General features: G+C 40.8%; 1 protein-coding gene across 1 annotated transcript in view; it reads left to right on the top strand.

The window, feature by feature from the left end:
• Positions 1–13,281: 13,281 nt before the first annotated feature.
• LOC311038866 (integrin beta-1-like) overlaps positions 13,282–24,962 on the top strand; it is a 37,178-nt gene continuing 25,497 nt past the window's right edge. The window contains exon 1 of the mRNA XM_084048483.1: positions 13,282–13,596. The gene's annotated coding sequence lies outside the window, so the exon portion shown is untranslated. The remainder of the gene's footprint in view (positions 13,597–24,962) is intronic.

The following is a 24,962-nucleotide window of genomic DNA, read 5'->3' on the forward strand; positions in this document are numbered from 1 at the left end:
AGATTATCTCCCCAGAAAGCCCTACTACTACTACACACTCTGTGCTTTCAGCTGACTGTAGCTAAAACACTATCCGCTAAAAACAAAACTAGAGAAAAAGGATACTGTAGCGTGGACTCAAAAAAAGAAATGTTGTTGCACTGATAAATATATTTAAGAAGTTTATGTGTTTATAGCATTAATTTGCAAAAAAAAAGAAAAAAGTCAAAAACACAAAAAACGTGTTCGTTTCTCTCTGTCATCTTTTTATATACATATATATAGTTTCAGATTATGTGAATTCTGAAATATAAAAAAAAGCTATTGAGATGTTTTCATTATTGAAAAATGCATAACAGATTTCCCCAATTGTGACACCCCTGCTCCCTCTATTGTACCTGACATATTCTGGCTTCGTTTTTTGTACTGTCATTCAGATTTTGTGCAGATTTTGTTTGTTTTTTTACGAGAACAGCGGGGGGAAAATACTTTTATTTTCAATACTGCTTCTGTAATTTTGCTGTTGTAGGAAAAAGATGAATAAACAGCAAAGGCCTTAAAAAGGTGTAGGGAACATTTGTATTGTGACTCCTCCCGATCTACTGACCTTTGTGACCCCTGGCATCTATTAGTCTACCCATTTCCTGTTTTCCTGCTGACCACAATATTCAAATCAGAACTTTTCCTACAACCAGTCATGCTGTGGCTAGCCAGTAGCTTCAATGTGGAGAACAAAGTACTCATGCGTACAGATCAAAATGTGTTATGGCAGTGGTTCTCAATCTGTGGGTTGGGACCCCCAAAGGGGTCCACACATGATTATGTTTTTGGGGGGGAAGTGACAGTGAAGTGACAATTTAAGGGCGTTTAAGACCAGAGACCAGAATATTTTTAATTTCTCAAAAAGAAAGAAAAGAAAAAGACCATTACTGCATCAAAAGTAATCAACAAACTATACTATAAAAACTGGTCAAACATTGGCCAAGTTGGCAAATAATATAAGACAGAGGCAACAATTGTGAAAATAGCCGATCTACAAGCTCACAAGGAGCTTGTAGATCGTCTATTTTCACAATTTATCTGTGGAACCGAAAATGTAATGCCTCAACTCCTACATTCCAAGTGATTATCGGGGTGGGGGGTCCCCAGTTCAAATATGATTATTTTTGGGGGTCACGGCCTGAACAGGTTGAGAACCACTGTGTTATGGTACTTGTCGTGTAAAAGTGAAAATACAGCCTGGCAGTGGTGTTACAAAATAATGATGATAATAATAACAATACTAATAATAATAATAGTATGGCCTGTCTAGTCATGATCTGATTTAACAGCCACCCCATTCCAAAGATTCAACCTAAATAAATTGATTTTTAATAAGATGTACACAATGCAGGTTTGGTTATTTATTAGCTACTGTAGGCCTATAACTAGGTGGTTTTGACAGATTGCAGAGAAGATGTGCCCAAGTGATTATTTCCAACATTCAGTGAGAATTAATTCCATAATGGGAAATGCTTCTTGAACTGCTAGTGTCAATTAACACAGCGTGTTAATTGACACTAGCAGTTCTATGTGTTTGGACGAAGCAATCATTTGAATCTTAAGCAACGGTCGGTGAACACATGTATGTATCTTCCTGAGCAGATGTAAACGACTCAAGTCTCTAATGTGAAGCATCCCCACCTATCGAGAGCTGTAAACAGCGGTAGGGATGATGGCATGGCGAAATGGGCGGGTGCTGACCACTAATGGGACACTGATGTGAACCAACGCTACGGTAGCTCAGCTGTTTGCATGTTGCTCTGTCATTAGTCTAAATTAGACTTTGTTTTCACCAAAGCTTTCACCGAGGGTCAGCGAGTCCACAACTTAAAGAGTGCGTGTCTACACCGTAGTTCTAGTTCTATGGACTGAAGAGCAAAAATAAGATAAAAACAACATACATATCTGGCGAAATGCCCACACATTGCATACAGGGTGTACCCATAAACAATGACCCCAAAGTGCATGAGGTCTCACATGACAAACCCACCATGTTCTTAGCGTCTCCATTTGGAATCCTTTCTAGGGCATGAAGCTCTTTTGTGCACTCGGATTTGAACACTAGGAATCATATCAATGATTAGTGCCTAAAGTGACACTATCACACTGTGGTTTTCCACCTTCTTTTGGCCAAGGCACACCAATGGGCTAGTGAAACGCTCAAGGCACACCTGGATTCATAGCAAAAATAGCAGATGTGCAATTTTCACTATTGCTATCTGCTATTTTATTTTTTATAAATTCTTTATTCTTTATTCGGATCTCCATTAACTTCCACTGCAGTGGTCACTAGTCTTCCTGGGGTCCACATAAAACATCACAACATAAAACAACATACAATATTCATACAAACAACAACTGACACTCGTCAGTCTAAACCTAAGTTACACTATTAAAATGCCAATGATAAATTAGATAATATAGGAACAAAGGTTAATCATCATGTAAAAAAAACATATTGATCATTCCAATTGTGTGGTCTCTCATTCATATTTTAAGAAATGTTTTGAATAAGTATTTTCTTCTGATTTGTTTAATATTTACAGATATAAAAAAAAAGAAAACGCTAAGCACAAAGTAGCAGCAGCAGCAGCAGCATAGCAGATGCAGCAAGATGGCAGAGCATCAGCAATGTGCAGGAGGTTTGAATAGCCTGCCCCATTCAGATGGAGTGATCATGTGACTGATCAGCTGATCAGGAGTTGGCAGCACTGCTCTGAGTTGTTTGCCTGAACTCGCTCTGCAGGCTTTGCATCATTAATCTGATTCATATTTTCTGAAGTCACAATTTTGTCACAGACACGGCAAACAAGGACAAGGTCATGGCCACAAGAGTAGCAGCTAAACAAAAAAACAAACAAAAACAAGAAGTAAGTTTTCATTTTAAAAACCTACACATTAGAATAAAAATGTTTAGCACACCCTTCACAGCATTTCACATGCATTGAAGACTGCTCAGTGTTATGGCTGCAGATATATACAGAATTACAAATCAAATGGTGGTAGTCGCTTTAATCCTAATACTGGTATTGTTTGTCAAACACCCTCAGCCTAGTAACACCATGTCTTCAGCAATACTAGGCCTATACATCACTTCAGTGTATCTAAATAATTTCTATAAAGGTCCATATACTACATGTAAAAGTCAAATATACTATCTTTTGTCTTTTAAATACCTTTACCCATTGGGTTAAACTGGTCCTCGTCCAGGTGTAGGCCTACTGACCGCTTTACCACTTAAATCAATGTGTTATTGACCGGGGTCCCCCAGGGGTTCTTTTTTTGGTCTATCGGAAGATCCGGTTTGTGCCTCTAAGTCAGTGGTTCCCAAACTTTTTAGCTTGAGAACCAAAGGAGAAATTTGATGTGACACGTTGTGAGCTTGCAGACACATTATGAGCTTGTATATCTGCTATTTTCACTACTTATTTTTTTATGGATGTTTGCCTTTTTAATGTCTGATTTTCTTTTCTTTTTTTTTAATCTTTTGAAATATATATTATATATTTTTAATTGTAGGAAACAATGGAACCCAACCCATTGTTTGGGAACCACTGCTCAAAGTATATCAATGGAAAATCCAGACAAAGGCATCCATTCATTTCTTTGATGATACATTTCTCTGCCGATAGTTATTTTCACTGTCAATTTGATGGTACAGTAGATATCTCCAGCTCTGGAATAGAGAATGTAGATTGCTTGTCTGAAAAGGCTGCCCACCTCTGACCTAGAGCCACCTGGAGAAGAACCACAGAGCAGGAGATGAAAGCGCAAGGACTGTCATGGCAGCAACTGGAGCGGAGGGCACAAGACAGAAGAGAATGGAGGAGTAAGTATTGAAGTATTGTTTTTCCCATTATCGCCCTACAGTAGAACGAGACCTGCTCCCTTTGTACTGTGGATATAAATAGTCCAGACATTTTACCCCAAAATGTGGGTCGCCCCATTAAAAGTGGTGAAAGGTTGGGTTCCTCCTGTTCAAGGAAATTGCATGAATGGTGGATAGCTTCAGGCTTTCATGCGATCAAGACGGTCAAAGGCAACTGACCCTTTATCATTTAACACGCAATCTAAATTACATTTTAACCTTTGCATAAGACTGCATGGTCATCAAGGTTAGGTCAAGTGCTACGGGCAAGGGTCTGAAGAGGTGAGTCTTCAGATTATGATGGCAAATGGGGAGTGAATCTGCATTTCTAACTGCAGTGGGGAGTTTGTTCCACAGTTTGGGAGCCAGATGGAAGAAGTCTGTCAGTGCTGCTATATTTAAACTGTGATAAGTTACAATGCAATATGATAAGAGTATTTTTTACATACTGTAATATCTACATCTATTTATCGATTGAGGACATATCAGGTACCATGGCCGCTTTCAGTGCAAGGGGTATTTGGACTTACTAGAGGTTCGGGCCGCTACGTGGCACTCACACCTACGTCCCCCCGCCGATCCGAGTTATAGTGGTCAGGGGCTTTGTCAGAGTACCCATTGTACCCATCTGTCTGTCTCTTTTGTGCCCATATATGGAGATATCTATATCTGTCTGTCTACCTGCGTCCCTTTTATGCCCATATATGGAGATCTCTGATGTCATCATATTTCCATATATTGGCATGCCCATACATGGGCATATCGGTTGGATCGGCGGCTCTGGACAACTGGATATCTATATATGGGACCGCACTCTCTCGACTCCCTTGAGTCAGGGGTCATCAATATATCCGTACACTGACAAATGTGTCCGTGGCAAAGACTTGGTCTTGTCCGTGGCAAATTTTTGATTTACACACCATTCTAATGTTCTTATTTTGATCATAAGACCCAATTACTGAATGTCAAGTCTCCAGGTTGGCTTCAGAATATGTATGACTCTGATTTACTATGACATTAGGAGTCCTCCTAGTGGTTCTCAAATGTTTTATTTGCAAGGACCACAATAACTCTTATGGGTCCATTTGGTTCCATTTGTACATATTTGGGCATTTACCGTTTGTGACGTCCACTGTCCACCGTTCACCCACAAGGCTGTTCTAATTTAGAATTCTAATATAGAATAACAGGTCACCATATCCTATATCTATCTTATATATACAATTTGAATCCTGCGCCATGTCGGTTGTCAGTATGTACGTTGTAACGTTGTATGTGGCCAGTGTGACGTCATCTCACGACAGCATGACATCACGGTCTTGACATCACGATGAGACGGTCGTCCCGAATATGGACACAACGCCAGTGTGACGTAATCTCACGACAGCAGTGGGTACTTTCAAAGCCTGCCGTGGATTTAGGAGAGCACAAAACTCTCTCTCACACTGTGAGGTGCTTGTAAGGTGGCACTGCAAAGTGAACGATGCGTCACGCTAGACGCGTCGTAAAGGACTAGAAGTTCGGGCCGCTACGCGGCCCGAACTTCTAGTCCTTTACAATTGGCTTAAGGGAGGACGGGCCGGCAGGCGGGCGGACCTCTGACATCACACTCACGTGACCATGACTCAGCCATAATAACCATATAAGGAGTTCCCAATGCAGCTACGCCCAAATATGGAGTGTGTTGTCTAATCTCAATGTGTCTTCATGGCATCAGGTGCAAACAAATCAGTCAGCTCCATATATGGGCACAAAAGGGGGCATGCCCATATATGGGCAGATACTGTTGGGATCAGCGGTCTCCATATATGGGCACAAAAGGGGCATGCCCATATATGAGCATATACTGATGACATCTGGGATCTCCATATATGGCCATAAAAGGCACAAGGACTGACAGATACAGAGATCTCCATATATGGGCAATTGGGCATAAAGGGGACATAGACTGACAGATACAGAGATCTCCATATCTTTCGTTTTTTTCGTCTCCGCCAGGCCAAAGGCAGAGATTTTTTCCCCCCACCATATTCAGCAAAGAGCTGTTGTCTTCTCCATTTCATCATCAGTAAAAAAAAAAAGAATCCCAAAATGACCTTTAAGTGATTTCTTTGATCACCAAAGAGATATTCTTCTCTCTTCCTCTCTTAATTCTTCCTCCTCTTAATTCCTCCCTTTTCTGTCTCCCACTTGCAACACTGACTGCTGATCAATTCACTGCTGAGTTTAATTTAGGCTGTGCCAGTGTTGCCTTTTAAAGGTGGTGTTATGGACTGGATCAATGGGGCCGGTGCCCAGGGGCCCTTGACTACATGGGGCCCATATATATATATTTACACAATTAAATATATAATATTTATTGAATAATATCAGTGAACACTCAAATATGTGGGCCCCTCAGCTTACAGTATAAGTCCCCTTGCATAGCTGTTTAACAGGAATAATGTATGACTAACAAGATTTTGCTAAAATGACTTTTATTTTTGACATGCAATTAAATATCATGTAGAAACTGTAGGTTATATAGACTGTAAATCCTGTATGATAAAATGTCTACAGGTTCTTTCTTAATACACATGCCTTACAACAAACAGATTATTTTTACGATTTTTTTAATTTTATTTTGTACATGCAAGCGCACACGTCTTACAACGAGTATAGTATTTGCGTGCCAACCTATGGTGCCAACCCGACTGTTTGGCCTGACCCCACGCACGTGGCCCGAGCCACACATCACCGTGTGTGTAAGGGGGTACATCATGATGTGACCCCGCCATGGGCAGGGAAGCGAGGGACTGTGTGTGCTGTTGTCTTTGCAGGGCCAGGGTATGCCGCTGGTGGTGCCGGCGTTGGCTCAGAAAAATGGTAGTAGGGGTGTCAGGAGGAGGTGGTGCTGGTTCAGATGAAAGGTGGGGGGGTGTCAGAAAAGGTGGTAGTGCCGGCTCAGAAATATTGTGGGGTATTAGTTGAGCCATTGGACAGATAGGCATAATTGCAGCTGCTGCTGGCCGACGGCGGGTAGTCGATGGAGTTGCCCAGTAGACTGGCCAAGATGGGACTGGCCAAGATGGAAACCGGCTTCAAATCATCTCTAGTGGGCCCCAGGCTTTCTGACTCCGACGCCGCGTGGACATTGAGCTCCATCTTCTCTGAGCCTGTACTGCCCGCGGCAGCAGTCACATCCATGGGCGCGTCATAGTGCGGCGGTGATTTGAGGCACGTTTGAATCAGGGATCTGCCTTCCACACCGTTGAGCATAGGCTGGAGCTTGGGGGTGGCCCATTCATGGACGCGTCCCGTTTCGCTGACCACCAGCAAGAGAACGTCGGTTCCCGTCAGCTTGGCCAGCTCTTTGACCTTGTTTATTATGCCGTTTTTCCGTTTGCTGAAGGTTCTGCATCGCCTTAACTTGTTCGGAATGAATTTAATTTCTATCTTTATACGACCACGTGACTTCTTGTTCTTGAGGACGGCTTGCTCACTACTCTTCACCATCACTCTCATCCTCTTTCTGTCTCCACCTGAATCCATAGAGTCATATTCATCTGCCGTCGAGTTGGGTTCATTCTCTGACACGCTGCATGAAGCCATTCTATCTCTAGGTGGGGGCACCATCGTGACAAATTGACAATGCTCGTGTTAAATGCACAATGACAGACTGATACACACTGATTTGGCTGTGACCTTTTAAAGGACCAAATTCTGCAACGCCACTCGTCACAAATAGTGATGTAGAGTGACGTTTAAGAAATTGTGACGTGGAGTGACGTAACAGAATTCGATCAATAGAAAAATTCCATTTACCAAAAATCTGCAGGGGGCGCAATGGAGTAACTAAACATTTTTGGGTGGAATATTTTCTTTTCTGGCTAAAAAGTGTATTTTAGACGTGAGACGGGGCCTCAGAGTGTTCCCACTAAGGAAAGTAGGCTTTCAACATCTTAAACCCGTCTTTGTTTTGGTGAGTAGCGAAAGTGTTTTTTTATATATTTTTTTACTACAGACGAGAGGCTGCGCTACCGGGGGTGTGCGGGCAACGGCTGAAAAGTAACATAGCGTCAAGGAGAACTCCTAACGCTAAGGACCAGAGCTAGCCAGCACATAGGGGAGCCAGCAACATAAACAAATGCCGGGTATTGGCTCTATTCACAGCAGCTATATTATGAAGACATTCACAGGTGTTACCAATGATACTAATGAAGGCTCTGTTCCATTCTGGTCAAACAGAGTCAGGGTGCTGGTATTGTGCATGTTGGCTCACTGGAAACACTTACACCAGTGGGTGTACGGGTCCATTTGGTTCCATTTGTACACTCTCAGAGTTATGGGGGTCGTGGAAACCACTGTGCTACACTAAATGGAACAGAGCCTTCATTAGTATCATTGGTAACACCTGGGAAGGAAGTGATAATATGGCTGCTGTGCATAGATAGAGCCGGCCCACGCGCTGCGTCCACTGAAACTGTCAGAGAGAGATGAAACGAGAACATAATGTGTAGTACCCCTGCTTTGTCACAAGATGGGGCGCTTTCCTAAGATTCCGTGTGGGCGCTGTCTGCAGACTATGCACTCAAATGTATGTTGAAAAATAGCTGTCAAATATGCCAATGTTAAATCAAAATGCTGCATTTTCAAGTAAAGGTCCTGCGTGAAAAAATCCTAATTAAGAAAAAGTAGGCTATTTAAGTTTTAGCTGCTTAATGTATTTAAAGTATACACTGCTTAAAGAAATGTAGGGAACACTTTGATCCCTTAATTATTTTGAGTTTTCATGAACTTTGTAGGTCTACATACTGCTAACAAAAACTGCTCAAAAGAATGAAGGGATCAAAGTGTTCCCTTAATAATTTTGAGCAGTGTATTATGTTATTGTGGTGCTGGTTTGCTCCCCCTGTTACATCATTAGATTATTAACAGACCAGCTACTGAAGCATTCAAGTGTTATATTCTAAGCATATGAGCATGTTACTGTTGTAGCTGCTGATGGTGGAGTGTGATTAACTACTTTATACTAGTCAGTTTAGCAGTGGTGGAAAGTATTAAGTACATTTACTGTACTTAAGTACAATTTTGAGGTACTTTTGCTTTACTCGAGTATTTCCAATTTTCAATACTTTTACTTCTACTCCAAGTCTCCACTATACATTTCATAGGCAAATATTGTACTTTTTACTCTACTACAATTACATGAAAACTTTAGTTACAAGTTACTTTGTAGATTTGAATTATTATTACAAAACATACATTAACCACTTAAATTTAAACTTTGGCTATTTTCAAAAGATGGTAATTGTATACATTGATACCTTGTGAAACGGGACATTCTGCATAGGGGGTCATGAGTTGTATCTGTTTTAAGTTTTTGTACTTTTTGGTGAAATGTTAGAACATTTGAATATGTATTGAAATGAAAGTAGGCCTATAGCCTAGGTAGAATATCACTATTTGCTGAAGCTGTTAAGAACATATCCCAGCAGACAGCACTGTTTTGGAAGACGTTATACTGTATTAACCAAGAACCATTGTGTCAAATTGTGTTTTCATCTGGAAAGCAGTCTAACTATTACAATTAAAGCTGTCAAATTAATATAATATTTCCCTCTGAAATGTAGTGGAGTATAGCTTGAAATGGACATACTCAAGTAAAGTACAAGTAGGATACCACAAAATTGTACTTCACTACAGTAGGCCTACTTGAGTTATTGTAGCCTAATTAGTGACAAAATCAAGGTTTAGCTGGTTCTGTAGGTGAATATTAACCAAGGACATACTGTAATCATATTTGCATGTAGGTAGTAGTGACCCACTAAAAGTGCATTTATACAGTAATTTCTCAAGCATGCTCCATTTGTGTACTAACCTCAAAAAAACACAGGGGGGCAATATTTGAAAGAAAAGTTTTGGAGGAAGTAAGCAAACTCATTAATATTTAATTTGTCTGTTATTTCTCTCATTAATTCTTTCATTAACACAATTAAAATAGAAAAATAATATCTAATCATGTAAATGAAAGAACCAAGGGAGTCCAGATATTAGGCAGTGTTTTTTTTTGTCTCAGCCTATCCAAAAACACATTATGCATATTAGAAAATGACTATAAAATGAAAGAAAACAATGACATTTTGGTGTCATACTTTTGATCCCTATCACTGTGAATTGAGCATCGCCAAATGTGTTTTCATGAGAATGTATAACAATCCCATTTGAACTTTATTCCTGAGCTCATTTAAATCAGTTACTTACGGTGCTTATTACCGCTGGAATGTTATTCTTTCCTACTGATAAAAGAACTCCATCTGCAGTTAATGAGACGTAGCCAAGTCACGTTGACCCTTGCACGAACTCAACACGATGGATCAATTGTAGCTGCATTTTCACAGTTTCTAACACATCAACTGCAGACACCGTTGGAATGCAATGGATATGAGAGCATAGCTGGATGTATATGGATTGATCATCTGCGGGTAGAGTGGCACATCTGGATAGCATGCAACCCAGTGTTTCCATGGTATATATCTCCTCTTACAGCTGGTTTCACACATCTGGACGCATGTTGGACATGCTCTGCCTCTTCACCTCAGTCACATTCTGTTTGGATTCATGTGTACTCCTAAATCAGTGATCAGTGAAGCCCAGTGGCTACTAACTCATCTTACAATGTGATTTGTGTCAGTAAACTGGCTGGTTATCTGTACACCAATAGAACAGACACCATCCTTTTTTCAGTTGGAATCGTTTCATTCATTCCATGTGACACAGCCGTTTGACAAAGTAGCCCATAAATTATAGGCTCAAGGGTATAGGGACTAGGGAGTAGTGTGAAAAAGACCGTATTGGTTCTCAAACTTTTCAGGCTGTGACCCCCCAAAATACTGGCGACCCCACACCCTGATAAGCACTTGGAATGTGGGAGTTGAGGCATTCCATTTTCTTTGACTCTGTTCCACAGATACATTGTAAATCGGCTATTTTCAAATGTTTGCCTCTTTCTTATATTATTTGACAATTTGGCCAATGTTTGATCAGTTTTAAAAGTTTGTTGATTACTTTTGATGCAGTAATGGTCTTCTTTGTTTAGGTATTAAAAAGGTCTTAAACGTCCTTAAAATCATGTGGGGACCCTCCTCCTGGGGGTCTCGAACCACAGGTTGAGAACCACCAGACTAGAGTATATAGAATAGAAAGTTACTGAGGGTCAACATTGTTTACACAGACATTTACATTTAAATAAGCCTCCTGGCTTTTATTTTGTGTTTTATCCTTTTGGTATGTGTGCATCTGTATGTTATTCAGTGGTGGAAAAAGTACTCAAATGTTTTACTTAAGTAAAGGTATCAATACTGCAATGTAGAAGTACTGTTACAAGTAAAGGTCCGGAATTCAAAATTTACTTGAGTAAAAGCACAAAAGTATTGGTATCAAAATGTACTTAAAGTACCAAAAGTAAAAGTACTAAAATGTTTGAAAATAGCAGATCTACAAGCTCACAACGTGTTGCGATGCGACGCGTTGTGAGCTTGTAGATCGGCTATTTTCAAATAGCCTAGGTATAAAATAGGACTAAAGTGGTTAATGTATGTTTTATAATGTAATAATTTATATCTGCAAAGTAACTAGTAACTAAAGTTTTCAAATAATTGTAGTGGAGTAAAAGTACAATATTTGCCTCTGAGATGTAGTGGAGTAAAAGTATAGACAATTGGAAATACTACAGTAAAGTAAAAGTACCTCAAAATTGTACTTAAGTACAGTACTTGAGTAAATGTACTTATTTACCTTACACCACTGATGTTATTGCATATATTCATTGTCAATAAATATGTCAAATCAATCAATAAACCAATGTCAAAAGTTATAGCCTGCCCCTTCCATGTAGCCCCTCTAGAGAGACTCTGTCATGGAGGGGACTGAGATGAGCTCTGTTCCCTGCTTGGGGGGAAAACAGTCTCTGGAGAGTAAACAGGAAAGCGTTCAAAATTTCCGCTATCTGAGGACGAGGACATTCTTTTAACAAAAAAATGCAAAACGTATCTGGCTGTGTTTGGTGTTTTTCATGAGACCAATCCAAAATGTATATCCAGTTTCCAGAGAGGGCAGAAAGTTGTGCATATTCATTGCTGTCACTCTGCACATTCTTTTAGTTGTTTTTCTTTCTTTTCTTTTTTTTGTTATACTTTAACTGAAAGTTTCTTGAGAATGCCTGATCAGTGGAAAAATCTGTGTGGGATTTCACTGAGATACAGCCAGCACAGAAATGGAGGAGACCAATCCTTCATGTCTCTCCATCACACGCACGCACACATAGGACCACAATGGAAACAAGCCCTCAGGGCCTTTTGTGTTATCCATTTAGCATTGTGTATATACCGCTGTACTAATTGTAACTTGTTAATAAAGGCATAACGCATACACATGTTGCACCCCTTTTTCCTAATTGATATGTTTTGGTTAAAACAAAATGTTTTTGTTAAAAGGTTAAAGCTTTATATTCTGATAGTAATCATTGCTATAAAGTGTTTGCGTATTTGTTCAGTAACAGGGGTCTCCATGTCTCTCCAGCTCTTTAATTAACAGAAAATACATTTTCAGATAGGTGACAAAATGTCAGCCAATCAGGAGAGAGAACCCATTTATCAGCTTCATATTTATCTATTCCAGTTCCAATTGTGTCTGCTCATTTCTTTGTGTCATCACTTCCAATTTCACTTAATAATCTGTATCCTGTCTGAGTACTCTCTCCTGATTGGATAAAATTGGTATCCTGACCTGAAAATATATTTTTGTTTTTAGCTGACCTTGTATTGAACTTCACTTTCCTGTGCTTTTTTTTGCAACTGCTAATAAAGTATTCAATCAATCAATCCCAAAAAAAAAGAAGCATTTTCTGTTCAATAAAGAGCTGGAGGATGGAGACTCCTGTTACTGAACAAACACACTGCAATGATTACTATCAGAATATAGAGCTATAGGCTATTTAACACTTATTTTAACCAAAGAAAATCCTTTACCCTTTTAATTATTAATGGTATTTACTTTCAGTTTCCAATTAATTTGTCCACTACTACACTACTACCATTGGATATTCTTTGAATCAGCCTCACAATTGTCATGTTTTTAGTTTTTTATGTGAATGTTTTATTTATTTATTTATTTTAAGTGCCCTTAAAAATCCCTGATGATGGTGATATTATTGTTGCATGTCAATGTCTCTTATAGGGTTTCCCTGGTTTATCTTTTGAAATGGGGGTCTGTGGTCTAATAAATGTCAATTTGGGGGTCCTATACGTGAAAAAGTTTGAGAACCACTGCTATAAATAGTCATGGGAGTGGGCGTGTGTTAAAACAGTGACGTCAGTTGGCATTCTTCGAAGAGGCGGGGTCAAGGAGGAGAGACGGGGAGTCAGATCGATGCTGCGGGCTGCTGTCCGTCCCGTCCTGCTTTATTCTACAACATTTACGTTTTAAATATTTTATGCATTGTTTTTTTTATTGTTTTTTGCCCCACTTAAAATCATGTCATTTTGACAGTTCCCCCGTGTTTTTTAGAGGGGGTAAAATAAAGGGAATGAGCAGCAGAGAGGATCTATAGTGGTGACTTTTCCCCAGCAGAAAGTGAGTGGTGCCAGCGGGGCAGATTGTTGCTGCTGCTGCATAGCGGATCATTTCAATAAGAATCATCTTTATGCTGCCTCCGGACTAATACCAAGGTAAACCACTTATTCGTCCACTTATATGCGCTAATGCTGCTTAATGTTGTGGTGCACAACAACAACAGCTACGTTTGGGACGTAGTAGTTATTCAATTAATGAATTTGCCACGCTTTTTTGTCTCCGCCAGGCCGAAAGGCATGGCCGAGGCTATGTTTTGCACCCTGTCCATGCGTGTGTGTGCGTGTGTGTGTGTGTGTGTGTGTGTGTGTGTGTGTGTGTGTGTGTGTGTGTGTGTCAGTCTGTGAGCAGCTAATCTCCGGCACCGTTGGGCTGCTGTGTGCACACACTCTGACCCAATCTTTTTAGATCGGCCTGTTATAGCACCACCAGGAGGCCAATTTTAGCAAAACACAATTTTTTACAGTACCCCTACAGATTTTGTCTTAACATCAGGCAAATCGGTACACAGTATCTTTATAGTCATTAAACCAAACTGGTCTTTCAGATTTTTCAGATTCCATCCTGATTGGCTAAGATTGGCTTCCAAAGTTTGCTGGAGTGCTCCGTTTAAAAAAAAATGCCTCAAATCATGAATGAACACAGCCTGAAATTTCTGTGACATTTTGCACTCACATTCTCACTAGGCCGAGAAAGACACTCTACTTGAATTCTTTCAAATCAGCCTCATGGTGGCACTATAACAGGCCGATTAGCGCTTTTACCTATAACTGCACGATCTGTGTAAAACTTAGTATGCGCACTCGCTAGAGGCCAGGAAAAACGTCTGCTCTGCCTTTTTCACATCTGCCTTTTATAGCACCACCAGGAGGCCGACCTATGTAAACACATTTTTTGATATTACTCCTTCAAATTTCACGCAAATTGGTACACATGAGCTCTATAGTCATGGGGTCAAGATGGATCTGTTTGATTTTTCATATTCTATCCTGATTGGCTAAGATTGACATCTAAAGTTTGCAGGAGTGGCCCGTTTTGAACAAAATGCCGCAAATCATGAATGCAGCGTCCGATTGTGCTGAAACTTTCAACATTTTAACATTGCCCTATTATAGCGCCACCAAGAGCAGATTTTTGCAAATATATTTTTGTTATATTACTCCTACAAATGTTGTCCAAACATCATGCAAATCGATACACATTATCTCTAAAGTCAAGTGATCAAGACGGATCTGTCCGATTTTTCATACTCCATCCTGATTGGCGAATTCCGAACATTGCTGGTGTGTGTGTGTGTGTGTGTGTGTGTGTGTGTGTACTCTTGCTTTGGCAATGTAAACGTACAGTATGTTTTCTCATGCCAATAAAGCAAGCCCATTTCAATTTAACTGATGTGTGTTAGAGAGAGAGAGAGAGAACGTCATTGATGAAGTGTTTTAGACCTCTAGATAACATCAAAGTGTGTCCCAAAGACAGACAATAAACTTCCAACCACTGTACTGTAACTTAATATGCTATTCCATTCAACATTTAATAAACACAATTACAATAGTGGCCAATTGTGGTTGTCTGGGATGACAACTGTTCATTTATAATTCATCATTCATTATTTTCTATGGGTTGGCCTATTACAGTCTCTTTCATCAGATAGGCCTACTGTTGTTGCTTAAGAGCTTTGTTTAGAATAACTAAATCACTCTGCTGCAACTCAACCACCCGTACTGTACAAAATAACCTCTTAAATGGTAAAGGTAATTTATTAGGCATTTCTGCTCTTTTATATTGGGACGGGGTATTGAAGAGAGATTGGGGGCTAAGAGGATCGATAGCCTACGTGTGTGAATTATTTGACAAAATATCCACATGTAGGTTAACTTACTAGTACTGACTGACCTAAAATCATGGCTCCACCGAAATTCTAATTGTTCTTAGATAAATTAGTTCAAGAAAATAATCAGTTCCCAAGCTGGCCTGCACCCAGGGTTGAAAACATCTCACATGTTTGAGTGTTGAATGTTTAATGGACCACAATGGAAACAAGCCTTTGGCCTTTTTATGTCTTATCCATTTGGCATCTTTTTACTCGTAGTATACTGCTGTAAGTCTGTCAATAAAATATTCAGTCAATAAAATATACCTATATGGACTGCCAAAACCCTTAAAGCCAGCAACCTATATTTCTGAGCACTGTCATTTTTCCTGGCAACAACAGCAATGCAAATACTATATTATACACAGTAGAGCTTCCTGCTTCTTGCTGCATCACTGTGGTCCTTTTTTAACCACATGAACTCTAGTGTCTCTAACCTGGGGCTGACGTTAGTCAAAAATGCCAGATCTACAAGCTCGGCTATTTTCTGCTATTTAGTGCAGAGGAGGACAAAAGGAGCCAATTATAGAGCCCAGGGGGACTCCAGTCGATGTTTGAGTGGTAAAAGTCAATGTGCTGGAGACGGGGGACGTGAATTCTTTAGTGATAATAATTTAACTCTGACGGTGTACAAATGGAACCAAATGGACCCGTACGGGTCCATTTGGTTCCATTTGTACACTGTCAGAGTATAATCACCACACAGAATGTTACTGTGTGTAGGACAGACTGCACCGCCTCCAATGTGTATTGGACCAGGCAGAGAACAGTGCTATTTCATCAGACCCCAGACACACACGCCGATCCCAAGCACTTTCTCTAACCTTGTAAATACAGCTGACCGCTTTGACTCCTCCGTGCGCCTCCACAGTCCAAGGGCTCAGTTTAATTAAGGAAATGGACGACGTGGGGGGTGGCAGGGAGGGAGGGAGGGAGGGAGGGAGGGAGGGGGGAGGCAATATGGAACAGGGAGACGTATGGAGGAGGAGGGTTAATTGGAGAGAGTGGGGCCTGTCTGAAGGACAGCCAGGCGAGTGGTTGGGGGTAGCGGGGGGGGGGGTTGAACGGCATTAAGGACAGAGGAGAGGGCTAATTGAGTAGGAGGGTACATTTAGGAGGGGTTGGGGAACGGTACAAGACGGTAGCAGAGAGAGGGTAGCATGGGGGCGAGCTGTACCAGCTGAATGGATGTGACCTCTAGCCTGGCTAACAGCTGCCGGAGGGGCCGCAGTCCAGCTGATTTACGGGGCCCTGTTGTCAGCACAGCGCACACACCCCCCCTCCCGGTTGCCCCTTCTGCAGCACATGCAATGTCTCTCTCGTCTGTGTTTTTATGTCAGTGTGTGACACAGACCGTATGTGCTAATGTGTCCCCTTAAGACGGAAGTGATGAATGTGCACTTGCGCCGTGTGTGTGTGTGTGTCAGACAGAAGCCTAATTTTGTTTGTTGCACAACAACATTATTGCTCCACAAATAGATGTGACACTTAAACATATTTTATTTCCTGGGGGGAGACCCCGCCGTGCGACTAAGTCTAAATGATTAGGCTTATATGGCCCCTCTGTGTTGCGCCATCCCTTTGAGACAGAGGTGATAAATGTGCACGTTTGCACTGAATGGCATCCACTGTTGTGAAAAGGGGGATTTGGGGCCTGGAGGGGGCTGGGGTACAAATGCTTGCCTGTTAGAACCATTATCCCGAGCACTTGAACACACAAACACACGTAACCCTACTGTAAGTAAGGGAGTCCTTGTGATTCCTTTGGAACTGCATACAATGACAAGCTACAAGTTTCAACTGTTAGTTACCTTTATGCATTGTAATCAATTACATTAACACATTGTAATCAGTTACATTAACACATTGTGGTCAGTTACATTAACACGGTGTACTCAGTTACTTTAACACATTGTAGTCAGTTACATTACATTGCAATCAGTTACTGTTACATTAATTCCTTTCAACCTGGTGCTATTTTGTGCATGTCATATAGGTGGGAATTGTCAACAACTGCGGATCTACAAGCTCACGTATCGCTTGGCGACGCATTGTGAGCCTGTAGATCGGCTATTTCTTTCACGGGACACCATGATACGACAAAGTATAAAATAGGGCTTAAGCGGTTAGCCAAAGTTATGATAGTTTAACTTGGAAGCAATACCACAGAAATAACACTGTTCTTTGTGATACAAGGGCATGGCAGCTTCCTTTGTTAACCTTGTTTAGCCAGAAGGGCTCCTTTGTGATGTTCCAAAAATATATTTTTGGCAAGAGCTTTCATTTGTAGCCTACGCTAGATTGCGGGGTAGGCTTCAGAATGGGTTTGGTTTGTGACCTCCAGAATTGGCCGAGCTGAGAATATTGCCTTGTGCCCTCGTTTCCTCCCTGTCTCCACCTCAAACTCAAAGCCAGCGTTGTGATTTTCTTTTTAGGGGCCTCTGGCTTCTAAAAATGGCCTCAGAGACGCACTCTGAGGAATGAGGCGGTTAAGCTTGACCTCCGCTAGCCAAAGTGTGCTGTGAAAATGGGGCTTAACGTGTTATATTGTTAGTAAATAGTAGAGTAGTGTTGCAGCCTGTGAGATCTACAGCTCTCAAAAGATGTTTATTATAGTAACAGCCAGGCACTGCAAGTAGAAAAGCAACCTTTGTTTATTCCAAAATTGCCTCTCACCCAGAGCCCATTCAATGTATTTGGATGAAAGGGGCTTGGGTTTACAAAATGTGGGTTTATTCACCACCAACATGACATGCCTATTTACCACTCCCTGACAATGGAAGGTAAATATTACTTTGGACACCGACATAACACCCACTCAGAATTGGAATCTCCAATTTTAGAGGTTTCAGTAAACCAAATACGTTGGTTGTCTGTATCATTATTATGTCATTGACTGTTATAACGACCATCGAATGATTGCTGTACTACAGTCTTAGCCTCCTGACTGTCTTATTTCCCTGTGTATTGTATATTTTAAAGCAGCACTATGTAACTTTCCTCTTCTACACCTGGATTTGAACCCGGTTTCCTGCGCAAGTGCTGACATTTTTACCGTTGAACTAATAGAGCCTACCTGCTAGTTCAAGGGATAAATGATTAATCTTGACCGTCCGGTCAAAATGTGTGTCAGATCCTGTGTATAGGTGAGACATGATCTTTGACACAATCTAAAATTCTCAATAGAAGAGCAGAGAGACCAAATACAACCACCCCAATTGTATAAGTTATATTATATTAACATACTCTACCATACAGATTGGACAAAATTACATTGTATTCATTAAAAAAAGTTGCATAGTGCCGCTTTAATATTTGGACCGTTTTTAATTAGTATTTTGTTTCTGTGGGTCAGTTGAGCGTGAGAATTGCCAAATGGAAGCAAATAAAAACCCATAGCACATAATTTCATTACCTAATTCATGTTGTTGTTGAGTCCAAAACCCAGTTAACCTTACCTCATGTATAAGTCAAGTCCAAAGTTTCCAGCACTCAAGTCCTAGTACAAATCCCCCAGTCCCGTGACTGAGTGTAAATCAAATTCACAGATAGTCATATCAGAATCAAGTCATGGGTTATTCTTATTGTGAATTTGTCACTCAAAACAGACTTTAGAGCAAGTCCTGGACTCAAATACTAACATTGTGATATTTCTCTTTAAATAAGTCTCCAAAAAGGTGCTAATATCATAAAAAAAATTATGTGTGGATTAGCAAATCGTTTCTGTTGGGTGGAAACCTCATACGTCCAAAACTGTTACTTTTCAGGATTCAAATTCAAAAACAGCAAAAGTAGCAGCTCTGCAAGCTGAAAACGCATTGCTTTGCGCCGTGGTTCGAGCTTTCAGATCTGCTACTTTTGATACTTTAGTGTGGCGCTGTAGTATGATCAAGTAGGGTGTTAATTTACAAAAAAACACAAACAGTTAGAATATGGAGATAAGAGGTTTCTGCCCGACAACAACAATCTAACAACCAATACAGATCAAGTGGATGTGTGGTTGTTCTTTTCATGTTGTTATCCATCCTGTGTCCTGTTGCAACCGACAGCATTGATCTAAAGAGCAGCCAGTGACTTATGATCCTCCATATGAATGGATCTATACATCAAAGACAACATGTCATGTACAATTAATCTGTATGTTCTGCAGACTTGGAGAGGTCAGTGGGTCACCGGCAATCGGAATAGGTTCCTCACAAAGTAAAAAATATATATTTGACTTTAACACAAATATGTAATATATAAATATATAAAATATCATATCAATAACTTTATAAATACAGGTTCTGTTTGAGCGTGATGATCTCATAGAAGCCTGTAGATTCCTTGGTTTGCCAATAACCTGGGAATCTCCAGGCTTCTATGAAATCATCAAGCACAAACAGAACCACACACCACAGTCAAACCATCACATACCACACATCAATCACATATTATTTGATGGCACGTATTTGATGAGGGTAAAGTTGCAATAAGACAACCATCACTGAGCCTGTGGGAACCCTCTCTCATGCGCTGTTGCTAAAACCATGCCCCAGCCTAATGAGTACTGTAGTTTGGTTTTGTTTTGTCTGGAGCACATTCTTTCTAATCGGCCATGTAGGTCACGTTTGTTTATCAATCAGCTATGGTGTGCTGCTCCCTGATGAGTGGACGTAGTTCATTCCAATTTACTCAAACTGCTCACCATTAAAGTTCAAACTTTGAGTGGAATAACAAATAACAGCCGAGGTCAAATCCGAATCTTGCTAGATCTCACTGTAGCAGAGCTCTAACTTGCTAGTCTACAATACTCCAAGGTTTTCTTTTTTTCTTTTAGAAAAACAACTTCTATTCAAACAACAACAGCTGTACAATCCTCATAAAGATCAAAACTTGGTCCTGGCTGGAATAGCAGAGCATCGTGTGAGTCCAGAAACCTTATTTTAGAACACTGTGTTCAGTCCGTGCCTCAGAAAAGAACGCTTATAGAATGGAAAATGACAGTTATTTTTCTACTGCTCCCAGGAGGAAATGCATGTAACTGGACTGCTTACTGTTCTAGGTCTAGAGTTGTTTTTGTTTTTTTCACAATCCCACGGCAGCGGAAATGGAGGCCCTTCAAGTGTCAAGCCTGGAGCCCATAATGAAAGACATCTGAACATCATTAACATGCCAGTTTTCTCGCATTAGGGCCTCAGCAGAAATGCGGCAGAGGTGTTGGCCCCACCAACGGCAGTCTAGTATGGAGTTGAGTTTAAAGTCAGATTACGACTAAACTTTGACAGGACCGTCTATATATAGAAAAAACAGACAAGCTTGAGAATAACCGTACAGTTTGCACATGACCCTTGCTTCTGTTGGACAGCTTGAGCCTTTTCCTCCATGTAGCTGCTCTCAGGCAAATTCACACGAGTGTTCATGCACAAGCGTGTGTCTGTGTGTGGGGCAGTAAGGTATACTTCAGCCTCTACAGTATACCTGTGCGTGTATTTCTCCTACAGTACATCATGCATTTGCATTGTTCATTTATGTGTAACTGATAAAGCCTGACCGATATATCAGTTTGGCCATCAATAAGTCGGCCATTCTTTTTTGACATCATCGATATCGATGATGTCGATACCGATGATGTCCCGATTTTTTACCTTTTTGAAATGTTTCAAAAATAGCAGATCTACAAGCTCACAACACAACATGTGACATGTTGTGAGCTTGTAGATTGGCTATTTTATATTTACAGTACTTGTTTGCTTGTTAATATGCTTGATTTCATTTGATCTATCCAAAGGTATATTTGTTTGCTTATAAATTAGTTAAATGTTATGTTTTTCAAATTGATTTCAAGATTTTGCACTTTTATTTGACAAAATATCGGTCAAAACATTGGTAATCGGCGAGCTTGGACTCTCCAAAATAGTGATCGGCGTCTGACCTAAAAATCTGGCATTGGTCAGAAATTAAGTACCATTGGCTTCCTTTGCTTCAAGACACGGATGCTTTCCTGTGCACCTGTCACTGTCATTCTTGGTGGCTGGACAAGTGTGATATAATAGTTTGTCTCCTTAACGGTGTTGTGGTGAAGGAATTATCCCTGCTGTGATTTAGGGTTGGCTCAACAGCGTGACACGGTGTTAGCCCCATCTTTTGTTTTGTTTCTTTCAAATTACTTCATTTATACTGATTGGTGTGCCAACCCAAGGTTTTTTTGGGGGGGGCTAAACAAAAAGTCTATATGGAGCGCTCTGTTTTGGTTGAAAACTACCCCCAAGCCCCAGGCAGCAAGACCAGACACCAATACAAATATTTAGATTAAGAAGTAGCATACTCCCTTTTTCATCAATACTGGCTGTGCCCTAAGTTGCAACTGTTCTGGAGAGATGTTTTTCGCACCCTTTCTAACATATTACATCGTAACTTAGATCCAGACCCCTTCTTAGCTCTGTTTGGCATTATTCAGGGAGATGATGCTCCTCTTACACATACAGAACATTGCATGATTGCCTTTATTAAGGCGAGCAGTTTTGCTCACTTGGAAGGATGCTGCCTCGCCCGCGGTCGTCCAGTGGCTTCGGGACATAATGTCTTGTCTTAAGCTAGAGATGTTGCTACTTTCAATTGCTAGTTCTGAGAAGAAATTCTATAAGACTTGGGGACCCTTCTTGACATATTATTTCCACAACACACAAACATAGCGGTTGGAAGACGTGTACACAATCTTGTTGCCAGTGATGCCTGAACTTAAAAATGATCCATTCTGCTTGTCTTCTGCTCTTTATTCCTGTTTTTTATTTTAATTTGTTATATTTAGACATATGTGCCACACAATTTTGTTTTCTACTATAACCTTGGGGATCGCGGTGGGGGGATCAAACAGCTAAATTGCAGTTGTTGTACTCTTATTTGTTATTTTTTTCACTATGAACGTTCAATCACTTCTGTCTGAAAAAGCGTAGTTGACCCCTCCTGGGGAATATTCCGATGACCCGGTCACAAAATATTGGCTTAGGAATGCGAAACAAAAACAAAAAAACCTCCATGAATTCAAAGCTTCATGGTGTGTGTAATTGATAGAAAATGATAATTAAATAGATAATTATAGTTGTGTGTACTGTTTATTGGATTCATTGATTGGCAAAACAATGAATAAATACAAATTAAGGCATGGTTGAAACATTCGCAGGGCCCAAACAAATCTTTACTTTGTGTACTTGGTCGGGCTGGCCCGATCCTGATTTTATTGTTATACAGTAGCAATTGTGGCAGTCCCATGTGGCTTGTCAATAGTACGGTATTGGAATATTGCGGTTATTGTAACAGCCCCACAAATTCTTACTCTAGCTGACAGACTGTAAGGACCCTTCTTAGCCCTGGAGCAAAAATGTCATCTCTGATTCCTAGTATTGCAGCCTTTAGTGACCGTCTGTAGCCATGTTTTTCCCACTCTGAATAACAGACGTATTATGTTGACTCTACGAAATGTTATCGAATAATTACCGAGTTTGAGTCATCAGTTAATTTCCAAACGGGTTATCATGGACAGATAAAGCCTCTGTCTGTGCTGCCAACAAACGCACACCGAGGCGGCTTTGTTTGGTTTATCCCAGTTAGATTACAGGGATGGCCTGGTTCAGCACTGTGCATCAGACACGGTGGATCTACACAGACAATAAATATGCTGCCGTATTGACTGAATAATACACTTTAGTGTCTGCAACAACAAGGTAGTCTGATAGCCGCCCCCCCCCCCCCCCCCCCCCGCCCCCCAAATGTCTCTCTCTCTCATTCTGCCTTTCTAACCTTTTTCTTATGCTCTCCTACCCCTGTGTCTCTCTTTTTCCCCATCTTTCTCCACTTAGTCGTACAGTTGTCACCATCATGACATCTGTACTTAACGATTAATTGTTATACAAATAATTGCGATTAACGATTTCATTGTGTTTTTCGCATTGAACATTGGAACCTATAAATAAAAATTACATTTCTGTTTGCCTTTTAGGCTTTGTAAACAAAAAATGCACAGGGCAGATATAACTTAAATAAATAAAGAAATGACTCAGATATTTAATAATTTTATACTTTCAAAATATTTTAAAAGTACCAACCGTATATCCGAACGACTCGGCGCTCCCTCGAGTTCTTGTCGATGCACGCACACAGTTGGTCATATATGCACATGACCATATATGGGCATAGCGGTCGGATCTGTGGCTATGGACAACCGGATCTCCATGCGTATCGGGTTTGTTTATGGTAATGTCTTAGTCATAGTGACATGGCTGTGGTCCTACCTACTGTATATAAGGGCGTATCGGATTTGTTTATGGTCATGTCTGAGTCAGAGTGACGCCGTCCGCTGGCCCTCCCATTAGCCAAATTCAATATAGGATTGTGACAGGCCTATTTAGACATCAGTAACTCAGTATCCCATCTTTATGTCCTGGGCTTCGAGGGGGGATTTGGCTGGTTGCCAGACAGCAGGCTGCGGCCTTCCTGTGTGATTGGGTTTGATGCTTCCTGTGTTTCAGCAAAGGAAGGGCCGACTCAGCAAGCCCTGCGAGAGACTGGCAGAGGCTTACTGCAGCCGCCCGCAGCTCCGCAGACTGAGCACTGATCTCATAGCGTTTGCAAGGGGGGCTTCCCTGTTTCCTGCCGAATCCCCTCTGTTGACGCACACTATTCAGGCCTGTTGCTGTCTGTCGCCTGTCGGTGAGAAATCAGAAGCTCTGTGCTTTCATCTGTGTCTCCTCTCATCTATGCTCACTTAAACGGTAAAGCAGATGCCACCATGTTGACAGAATCGTGAGTGATGCTTGTATAATCCCAGGTCCAATATCACTCCAGACATTTCTATTCTCTCTAAAAAAAAGAAGGGCTGCGAGTGTGTAACAACAGTTGATCTGTGAGATGATGATTTATGTTAAACACATGATTATTCTCTGGTTTTATGCAAGATGTCATTTAATGTCATCGAGGGGCGGGCCAACTTACTTTGCGTCGCATCATAGAGATTGTATGTCAGTGTCTGCTGGGTCGTGATGACCTGCTGCTTGACTGCGGGTGCTGTGAGTGAGTGCAGAGACCAGGTGGAGAGGATGATTCTGAAATAGTTTGTTAGCGCGACTGCAAGGCTATTTTCACCGCAGAGATACAGCCACAAATAGTGACGTGGAGTTCTGCACGGTTCAAAACAGTGAAAGTGATAAGCTGGGAGATCTATTCAAACCAGATGTATTTTAGACATGGAAAAGGAAGAAAAAAAACTAAAAAGAGCACAAGTGTTATTGATGTTTGTTTCTTACAGTAAATGCATGGCAGGTAGCCTACCTGAAGTTCCTCTCTAGGCAGTGTTCCACCAGAAGTATATCTTTAGCCCCTTCCCATAAAGCTGGGTTGAAGCCAGTTTAAGTGACACAGTTCCGTTTGAAAAGGTCATGCTGCCATTTCTGAGAGCATCTTATCTGCCTTTCTAAGCCATGAAATTGTTAACCCATTAAGACCTGAGGCCGATTCTACAAATGCCTTCTAAAGCAGTAGTTCTCAAACGTTTTTGTGTCAAGGACCCCCAAAACCCCCCATATAAAGTTATATATGGCCGCGGACCCCACTATCTGA

Source organism: Gymnoscopelus microlampas (assembly GCF_963454915.1).
Source record: "Gymnoscopelus microlampas genome assembly, chromosome: 22".
NCBI lineage: Eukaryota > Metazoa > Chordata > Actinopteri > Myctophiformes > Myctophidae > Gymnoscopelus > Gymnoscopelus microlampas.